Below are 11,540 nucleotides of genomic sequence, written 5' to 3'. Positions count from 1 at the left end.
CAAATTACACTAGGGCTGCCAGTTGACTAAGATTAATGACACTGCGCCAGCTTCTTTGTTTCTCTCTGCGGCCGTTTAGTGTGAAATACTATCCAAAAACATTATCTATCCTCGATTAATCCCACAAATTTGTTCACACGATGCACATTGTTTAGGGCAATTTACAACAGGAACATACTGAGCACAATTGCATTTAATTACTTGGGTTCTAATTACATTCATTAAAGGCTAATAAAATAAATGAAACAGCTTTAAAAGCTTCTGCAAAACACATGGGTCTTGTCTCCCTAGTGAAACATACAGTAGATGTTCAATGTGAAACACAGATTTGACCATCTATGTGTGTTTATAGATGAATATACATACATATTCCATATGTTATGTAAGGTGGGTTTTAAATCATATGCAATAAAGCCTCAAATGTTCTACTAGCACATTAATTTAATAAGGGTGAGAGAAATTTTAGGAACCCAGTACAACTACTTTTTATGTGGAGAATAAAGAAAAAAGCAAATCGCTTTCAAAATCGCTGTTGAATCTTAATTGTTTCCACCTGCAGGGCTATGCCCAGCCATGTCTTTCCTGTGTCCACATGATAAAGGCCACTGACCAACAGAACAGGGATGCATTCCATTCAAGCTGAGTTCTGGAGAATATTTGCATTAAGTTCAATCCCTAAACTCAGTGAGGACTTTGGCTTACAGGTCTTTGCCTCACACAGGAGGCAGATTGCTAAAAGGCCATAAGCCTGTTGTATGAAAATCCACAATTTAAGGCACACTGGTCTTTCTGGAAAGTTTTCCCAGGAGACTAAAGAACATACACTAGGTTAATATCTGATTTTCCTAATATGTTCATATATTTAATGCATAATGTGTTTAAAAGATTGAGAAAGACAAAACATAAAATACTGTTACAACTCTGCCAGAGAGAAACCACTACTAGACATTAAAATAAAGGCTTTCATTTCATTAAACTTTTCTGCCACATGACTGGAGTTCTGAATTGTCTATATTATCTAAAGAAAAATGTCAATCTACCAGTCTTACATACTTTTGAAGTCCACACTCTACTTTACCAAGCACCTGAATGATTTTACTTCATGATTCTGTACCATCACTTATAAAACTATGGCTCTAGTTTCCACATAATAAAAACGAGCAGCTCATCTACATTGAAAGGCATATGATTAGTATCTCATCCAAAATCATACTTTCTTGCATGAGTGGATTCTGGGGAAAAAAAGGCAAGAACTTAAGGAATAATTCTGATATGCACCTGGGTTCAGGATTTCAAGTGGATCATTTTCCAAGTAATACATTTTGAATATTTACAAAAATGTGATGGAAATACATATTAATGTCCACTTTAGATAGGGATTCTGTGACCAAGAAAGACTTATTCTAGGTTATCTGTCTTGAAAATACTCCCACATTTGCAAAAAGAATATTAGGAAGATGGTTCTTACTGCATTTTTTAAATAGTAATCAAAAATCTAGAAACATCCTAAATACTCATCAGTAAAGGAATAAGAAATAAGCTATAGTAGCCGATTGTCTTTAAACCTATGCAGCAATAAAAAGAACTAGATAAATGTACATGAATAATATGGAATATTCCCCAAAACAAGCTGTGACAGGATATAAACTATAAGTCAATAAGGTACAATAGTATGTAAAACTGTGTGTGGGCATGTGTGCTAGAGAAAGAGAGAGACAGAGAGAGGAAGGAAGAGAAAGAAAATGAGATGCATGCGGGAAGTCTTTAAGAATCCAAACTAACAGCAGTGGTGTTCTAGGAGCAGATCAGAGACGAAGAGACAAAGGTAAGGGACTCCTCAGAGAAGAAAAGACATTCTACTCGGTAGTTTGTAGACAATAGTATTAAGCGGACTTTTTTGAGAAGAATAAAGTCATATATCATATGTAACTTTCCAAAATTAACATATGTGCAATTTTAGAGTCATAATGCCCATGTTAAACACACACAACACTCTGTTATCTTCCCAGACAGTATAAATCTTTCAGCTTTGAAACACAAACATATACCCATAACATTTTCTTCAGTATTTTCATTTTATGGCTCTATAGAATATGATCTGTGAGTGGGTTTCTCAAAAAGGAGGAGAAAAGATTAGAATTTCACAATCTAGAAGTCTTCTCATACACTTACTCTGCTCTTACCTTACTGTTTTTCATTTCCTCTCATTATGTTTCAAGTGCTAGTAATTTGGAGAAGCTCTCAAAAGACAGTTGCAGAAGGAACTTAATGTCTGGTTAAATCCCTCTAACAGCCAAACTAACTTGTGCCAGTGCCACCACTCTGAAATTCCAGTAAGTTCAGAGTCATGTTCAGTGTGGTTGGAGATTACTGCTCTGAAACACGTGCATACAGGCTTTGTTGCAAAACAAACACAACTGTTTCTTTTGGGGAAAAAATTTAAAATAATAATGCTTTGCTATCACTCATTAACATGAAAAATTGTTTTGACAAAAAATAGCACTGTTCTACAAAACTCAGAATTATGTAAGCTCAGCAGAGGACTTGGCACAAAAACGTATGGGTGAATGAGAAGAAAAGCAGAACTTTGGAAGCGCATTTTTTCCCTAATTTTTATTTATTTTATTTGAGAGGTTAGGAAGAGAGAGAGAGAGGCAGAGACACAAAGAGAATAAGAGACGCACAGATGGAGTATTTCCATCTTCAAGTCCACTCTCCAAATGTTCGCAGCAGCTGGGGCTGGGCCAGATGGAAGACGGCAGCCAGGAACAGCGCACAGACCCAACCTCATGAACTATTATCTGCTGCTTCCTAGGCTGTGCATTAGCAGGAAGCATGAATGAGGAATGGAGCCAGGTTCTGACCTCAACCAGCAGCTTAACAGGTCAAACTTACTCTACAGAAGGGTATTTTCTGTGTTGTGACATGAGTTTTGCTCCCTCCTGCTATGCCAGCAACCGTTATAGGCCCTGCTTTGAGTCTCAGCTACTTCACTTCTGCTCCAGTTCCTTACTAATACACATAAGAGAGTAGACAAACATGGAGTTTTAGGCTCCTTGCTTCAGCCCTGCCTAGCTGCAGTTATTCATGCCATTTGCTGATAGGGAGGGGTTGACGCAGCAAATGGAACATATTTCTGCTTCCCCCTCTCTCTGTAATGTTGCCTTTCAAATAAATACTTTTAAAAAGTACATTTTCTAATGCAAACGTACATTTCTCTCATTACTTTTCAAGCACTACATGACCCTGAACTCTGACAAGACTAAGGAAATCTAGGGCCTGATGTAGTAGTCTAGCAGCTAAAGTCCTCACGTTGCATGTGCCAGGATCCCATATGGGTGCCAGTTCTAATCCTTGCGGCCCCACTTCTCATCTACTCTCCTCTGAGAACACCACTGCTGTTAGTTTGGATTCTTAAAGACTTCCCCCATGCATCTCACTTTCTTTCTCTCTCTTCTTTCCTCTCTCTGTCTTTCTCTCTCTAGCACACATGCCCACACATGCACACACACAGTGTGTCTCACTTTCCAATAAAAAAATAAATATTTAAAAAAACACAAAAATTTGTGATCCCAAAAATGTATTATGTATATTTCAATAAAAATATAGTAACGGAAAAAAATGCAAGATCTCACTTAGCCAATGACACAAATGTGTATATTAACTTCAGTAGAGGTAAAGTGAAAGAAAAGCTGACTTTTAATAGGAATAAAGTCATGCAGGACACAAGGGAAATGACCAGAGGAAATAGCATGTAAGAAAAACCTTGTAGGGTCTTTGGACAGTAATGGACAGAAACATAGGAATTATATAAGATGCTATCAAAACATATGACCACATCTCAATGGTGTAATGATATATGGATTGAGGAACACAATCCCACAGTTAAAGGATCTTAACTGCAAAATCCCATAGTTAAAGGAACTTCAATGCAAGTATTTGAATTGCTTTTTATAGGCATTATCAGAGATAATGTGATTATACTGTAGATCTTCACATTTAGATTTCCTTAGTCTTTTTTAAAAAAAGTTTTTAATCAGAATGTCAGATATACAGAGAGGAGGAGAGACAGAGAGGAAGATCTTCTGTCCGATGATTCACTCCCCAAGCAGTCACAACGGCTAGAGCTGCGCCGATCTGAAGGCAGGAGCCAGGAGCCTCTTCCAGGTCTCCCACGTGGGGGCAGGGTCCCAAAACCTTGCGTCATCCTTTACTGCTTTCCCAGGCCACAAGCAGGGAGCTGGATGGAAAGCGGGGCCACTGGACATGGACCGGCACCCACATGGGATCCCATTGTATGCAAGACGAGAACTTAAGCTGCTAGGCCACTGCTCTGGGCCCTGTATTTTATTATTATTACTTTTCATGATACTGTTTTATAGGTATAGGGATTCCCCATCCATTTTCTCTTCCTCCCTCCCCACCACTTTCTCCCATATTATCACAATATTATACTCCTTCAACAATAGTAACAAATCCAACGTTCTGCTATTTACGTGTATCATGGCATTGTAGGTACAGGCAATGGTAGAAAAATCTAGGCTCATTGCAACATAACCCACTAAAAATAATGAAATTCTACCATTTGCAACAAAAAGGTTCTAATTACACACCACTATGCTCAGTGAAATAAGCCAATCCCCAAAGGACAAATATCATATGTTCACTCTGATATAAGGCAATACACATGCAAAGTACAAAAAATAGTTATATAGGTAAACATGTATTTACATATATTCTTATAGATGAACTGTATAATGAAGACTAGAACTGCAACACCCATTGGTTCCAGTGCAACTCAGGACTGAAAACAGAACCAACCCAGCAATTGAAACCACCAGCTGATCAGGATGATGGACTGTGCCGGGCCCTATGCTTGCTAGAACATACAAGGATCTGGTCTGGGAACACCTCAAGGTTTATTTGGAGATCTCCCCAATCGAACTGCTGGACTCAGAACCCTAACCAAGAAAAGACAGAAGACAGAACAGGTCAATCATTCATCTCAGCTATATGTTGGCAGCGAAATATGGGGCAAACGGAGACTTTATGATGGACCATATCAATCAGTGGACGACCTCATCGAGCAAAACTGGCAGCAATTCAAAACTGGAGAACTATTAAAACCACTTGAGCAAATAAAAATAATAATAATAATAAAAAAAAACAGCTGTTAGCCACTTGCAATGTGGAAACTGAAGGGTGATATGAGGAAATCCAGGGCTTTACTTTGTAATACAAAGGCTACACAATGGACCCAAACCCACTTTCCACTCCTCAATTTTTAAATATTTATCACTCTAGAAGATTCAGAAATGCCCTTCATTACCTTTTGAAAACCACTGACCTGGGAAATAATGCCCTTTCTCAGACAGATAGATAGATAACATCATGTACAGCATCTGTTTTACATGGAAAGCAAAATTCATCCTCCCAATACAGCACAGCAGGAATGAAGGTGAGGAACAACAGTGTGGAAGTCTTCATGAAGAATCCAAAAGAGGTAAGAGGAGATGCAGAAAAATGTGTTTGAAACCCAGAAAGCCCAACATCCAGCCTGCTTTCCCTTGGAGGGTAAATCTGAGTAGAGAGTAACACGAGGAGTCCAGAGACATGCAGAAGACCCAGAGAAAGATGAGGACATTCTGGTTACCAAGAAAATGAGAACCAGAAGGCATAGTTAAGATCTTTAGCAATGAAATTGAAGCAGGGAAAATAAATACAGCTAGTTTACTGAAAAAAAAAAAGACTAGAATACAGGGAAGTAAGCTCCTGAATCTTATATATATTTCTCATATCCCTTTAGTAAAATGTAAGATTTTAAAGGATTGAGTCTGAAAATATTGATCCCACAAGACTGAGTAGTTTGTATAATACATCAAGAATTACTTTTTTGGAAAACAACTAATAATTTGATTGAAATAGTGCCTGAATTTTGTGAATAAGTTTTCAATTCTTTGTATTCACAATGTTACTGTCAGTAGACAGAACATTTCCATTGTCTGATGACCTGGTACATGTAGGTGTCCGATACATGTTTGCTGAATGCCTAAGAATAAGCTACAGAAAAAGCAAACCTAGAAGCTCTCCATTCTAGGTAGGAAAATATTTATTGTAATCTCTTATGAATAACATCAAAAACACAATCATGGCATTACATGGACTAGTATTTAGTAATATAGTCAAATTACAGTAGCATTTTCATAAATAGTCTGTAATTCAACAGTTTCCTTTAACATGTTTAGGATAGTCTCACACACTGAAAACCTAATTTGTTCTATTTTATAATGAAAGCTGTAGAATTATTGTAAATATCTTTAATGAGTCCTGGATTGCCAATTCACCATCTTGATAATTCTGGCTATATACCCTTAGGGTGTCTTCAATGGCATAAACATCTAGAGAAGCAACAGGCAGAAGACTATAAGGAAAGCAGGAGCTTTGGCAATTCTGTAGTTAGTAGAAAACTACTTTACTTAGATACATTTGAGCAAAGCATCATGGCTTTTTCTGGAATGCGCCAATGTGTTCTTTTATTGGCTTATTACAGCTTTCCCCCCTTTATTAAAAAGGATGCACAAAGTGGCAGGAAAAGTGAATAGAAATGATATTATACATTTTAAAACAATTCAGTGTTTTTTTGTTTTGTTTTGGTTTGGTTTTTTTGCTTTTTTTCTTTTTTTCCACCTACCTCTAGGATAAGAAGAGGGGTTTTTCCACCCAAGCATCAGAGAACTATATAACTACAAACTGAAAGCTTAGAACTTCAATCCTCAGCCGCCCCTTTGCCCCTCATTACTGCAGCAGTTGGTGTAGGGGAGGATTAAAGAGGGCTAGAAATCACTGGGTGAGCACACAAGGGCTCAGAAATGTGACCTTCGTTACTTAAGGCACACAGTCTATGCTAAAAGCTGGTATAGGAGAATTAAAAACAGAACCACGAGAGGTCAGGTGGAGTGCAGATGCACTAACAAAGATGAGGTTGAAATGTTAAAAAAAAAAAATGAAAAGAAAAAAATCTCCAAAATATTCTTTTTCAATTCTATTAGGCATTAAGCCAACATCACAAGAAGACATTTTGGCTTTTGCCACTAACCAAATACCTAAGAGCATCCATGCCAAAGGCAACTGCTTAAATTTAGAGTTTGCATAAGAGAGGACTTTAGAAGACAACTCTGCATGCAAAACAGTTTCTTGGGGCACTTTCTAATGAGATGGAATCAGATCATGCTTCTATACCTAAGAGCTTTTATTATGTGCTGCACTGATTTCTGAAGTTTAATGGAAAATACAAAAGTAAAATATTTTTTATCAATTGTGAAACTTGCTGCAGAGTCTTTCTTTTCTGAGAAGGCAAAGAAAGGGGCAAGGAACTAATGCCATAAAGCACATGACCATGGCAACCGCCCCGATGCAGGCGTGAACTCGAAGCATTTCAAAAACACAGACTAAGAGGAGAATGATTCCCATCTGTCAGCAACAATGGGAACACGTTATTCATTGTTCTATTAGTCCTCCCTCAGTTCTGTGCATAGTAGGAACAGGCTTTGCTTTTTCATTGACTCCTGCTTGTAGATGAGGAAACTGAGGCATGGAATGTAACGCAGCCTAAATATTCTGCACAAAGAGGGAAATCAGTCTGAGACCAGCAAATGTTTGTTAAGTACTGAAAAGAAAATCAAATAGTCTGTAATTCACATTATATGGACAACAGCTAATGAAAGATTTGTTTCAACTCTACATGGTTTGCACTTCCTGAAATAGTTTCGTAGATTTTCAATGAAACATATAAATGAGCTAAACACTACCACAAAAAAAGAAAGCAAAATGTGTGGGTTCTCTCTCTCTTTCCTGGGTAAATACACAGAAACATTCTGGAACGGTGTTGTCCAATGAAACTTGAATTCTCATACCCTTAGCATTACTTCAATTTTATAGTGGACATGGTAAAAGATAAAAAACAAATGAATATTTATTTTAATAATATACTTTATGGAACCCATCATATAAAAATGCTTAAAATACTACTAATATAAAAATTATTGAGGTGTTTTATAGTGTTTTTGTACTAAGTCTTTGAAACCTAATACATAACATATATTCACAGCACATTTCAGTGCCTTTCATAGTGCTCTATAGTCCTATGTAGCCAACACCAACCACTTTGAACGGCAGAGCTCTAAGTTCCCTTGCTTCCACTTATTTTGATGTTATGCTGCCTTATTTTCTCTACCAACTGTTATAGTTTTCAGGAATATCCAAAATCGGTTGATTTAAGGAAGTTGCATATTTAACAATAGCATCTACTAATGTATTTGGAGGCTGTTACCATAATCTCTTTTAACTTCTAAAAGTAAGGATGTTTTTTGTGTGTTTATGATATGATAGATATCTCAGAAAGTTCCTTAAAAAACTAAATTACAAGTTTATTTTAGTGCAAAACTATGTTGAAACCCAGGCACAGTTTTATCACACTACACATTTTTTTAACTTTGTGAAGACTACTTATATTGTTTTTCAAAATCTATTTATTTCATTATACATTTCCAGAGGTTCAGGATTTCCCCTCCCAATTTCCTTTCCCCAATGGATTAGAAATTGTCTTATATATAAGACTACATATATTGTATGTGTGTGTGACTCATAATGTCTCAATGAGCATGTGTACTGATTCTATGTAAAACATGATATCATGCACCAGACCAATACCAACTCTTCATTTTGACCAAAACATTTATTACGTGACTACAATGCACAATAAGGCTATACTGCTTTCATTAGCAAATCTCAGGTCAATTATAAACTTTTCAATAGCTCATAGTTGGGAGGATTCAATATTAATCTAAGCCAATGGAGCTCTGATTTGAAGTCCCTACTATGCACTATGACTTTGTGCAAGTCATTGCCCCCTCCAAATCTTTGGCTTACTGACTGGCAAAACAAGCACCAGATGAGCTCTGACTTCTCAGTTCTAAAAAGCTATGACTTGATAATAAAAATCTACTTTTTTATCCTGAAGGAGCACATTCCTCATACTTCAGCAATTGTCCACATGGTGTGATTTACAAAGTACTAGCAGGATTGCCAGATTCAGCAAAAACACACAAAACCCAGTTAAATTTAAAGTCCAGGTACATGATGAGTAGCAAACTAAAAGCATGCTTCATACAATATTTGTCAGGTACTTATATTTAAAAATTATTCACTGGTTACCTAAATTCAAATTTAACTGGCCTGTATTTTATGTAATAACTCTAGGGGTGTGTGTGCATGTGTGTGTATATCACAAATGTTGCCTGTGCCTCATCCCAGAAACAGAGTTCTTTCACTCTTCTTGAGTTTGTAACTCTCAATCAGCACATTTTTATTGTGTGTGATCTAAGTTTTTGAGCATCAGTTTTCTCCTCTGTATTCTCATTATTGAACTAATAGCAAGAATATCTATCTGGGGTCCGGCGTGATGGTGTGGTGGTTAAGGTCCTCGTCTTGCATGCACCGGGATCCCATATGGGTGCCGGTTCTAATCCCGGCTGCCCCGCTTCCCATCCAGCTCCCTGCCTGTGGCCTGGGAAAGCAGTTGAGGACAGCCCAAAGATTTGGGACCCTGCATCCATGTGGGAGACCTGGAAGAGGTTCCTGCCTTCGGATTGACTCAGCTCCAGCCGCTGCGGCCTCTTGGGGAGTGAATCATCGGACAGAAGATCTTCCTCTCTGTCTCTCCTCTCTGTATATCTGACTTTCCAATAAAAAAATAAAATAAATCTTTTTTTTAAAAAAAAGAATATCTATCTGTTCTATAAATGAAAAAAACCAATGGCCAGAAAGTTTGGTCTAGCTACTTTACATTCAACTGGTAGACTTGATGTTTTCCTGTGAGAACGTGAACATTAAATGGAACATAAAGTACACAGTAAACGTTCAATAAACGGCATACATTAGTGCTATTATTTTAACTGTAGGAATTGTGGATGGGCTAGGTGGAAAAAGGAAATGTTGCATTTATAAGGCTCTTTTTGGAAGGAAAAGACATAAGTGAGAGTACTGAGCAGCTGAAAGAGGGGTGATGAAAATGAAACAGGTGGGAAACAGCATAGAAATTGAGATGAAAAGACAAAAACATTTATTGTTTCACATTTTGTCTACTTTACTAAATATACATGTGATGCTATAATTACAGAGCTCCTCTTTATTTCCAAAATACATACACTGAATTTAGTTCATACTACTCTAAACAGCTTGCTTTTCGGCTAGGTCAAAGAGAAACCCTGCTTGCAAGCTCACTCGCTCTCTCTCTCTGCCTCTCTCTCTCTCTCTCTTTCTCTCTCTCTCTCTCTCTCTCATTCACACACATACATTTCATGTTCATAGTATTAAGTAAAGCAGTCTGAAGAGAGGTTTTTCTGCTTCATTTGGGAAAGGATAATTACCATACCAGGACAATCTTCTCTAATGTTTCTATACAGTACATGTAAAGTACACAGAAAGTCTCCAAAAGAAATGGGATTTTCAGAGAAAGTGGGGAAGAACCAAACACTTCCCTTATAGATTTATGAACTAAACTGAAAGTGTTCTGTCTCTGGTTGCCTTTCAGTGCCACTGGTAGAGCCAACTCTTTGTTCCATTGAAGGTTCTCACTAACATAAAATGTTACTCTCAAAGCCATGGAGGTCAAAATGTTTATCCCACTTTTTCTGTAGAAGGGCTAAATGCCTGTGCCTTCTAATAAAACTGGCTATAAATACAAGATATCCTTTTATTTTCATAAAGAACTACTTATTTGGGAGACAGAGTTACAGAGGTAAGAGAGAGAGAGCTGTCATCCACTCATTCGCTCCCCCAAATGGCTACAAGTGTTAGAACTGGGCCAGTCCAAGGTTAGGAGCATCTTCCAGGTCTCCTACATAGGTGCAGGGGCCCAAGGACTTGGGTCATCTGCTTCATAAGGCAATTATCGGGGAGCTGAACTGGAAATGAAGCAGTCAGGACTTGACCTGGCAGCCATATGGGATGCCAGCATTACAGTCAGAAACTCAGCCTATACGCCATAGCACTGGCCTCAAGATATCCTTTTCTCATTATTTCCTTTCCAAATTTACAGTTCCATGTTCACAGGCTTGTTTTCACCTTTGAGCTGATATTCACACGTCCATACGGATATATATATAGGATATAGATATTCATGTATCTATAACATTTGCTGTTTACTTCTGGGTTCTACTTTATTCACCCAAACTCATCTTTCTCTGAGCTCCTCTAACACTTTTTGTTGATTTGGTGTACTTTTATATTCCATTCTCTCTCTCTCTCTCTCTTCTTCTTCTTCTTCTTCTTCTTCTCTATTTCTCTCTAGTGTGCAAACTATGAATGGCTCTCCAGTTATAATGTAAACATTCTGAGTACAGAAACAAGAACTTGCAATCTCCTCCTTTCATTCTTTACACTGAATGAGAAAATACTTTTACTCATTCAATAAACAATGTTTCTGAAGAACAGCAGTATAAATCATTGACATGAATCTTACCAAATTTGTATGACCTAGC

The sequence above is a fragment of the Ochotona princeps genome, chromosome 6, assembly GCF_030435755.1.
Source record: "Ochotona princeps isolate mOchPri1 chromosome 6, mOchPri1.hap1, whole genome shotgun sequence".
NCBI lineage: Eukaryota > Metazoa > Chordata > Mammalia > Lagomorpha > Ochotonidae > Ochotona > Ochotona princeps.
This window is presented reverse-complemented; position numbering follows the sequence as displayed.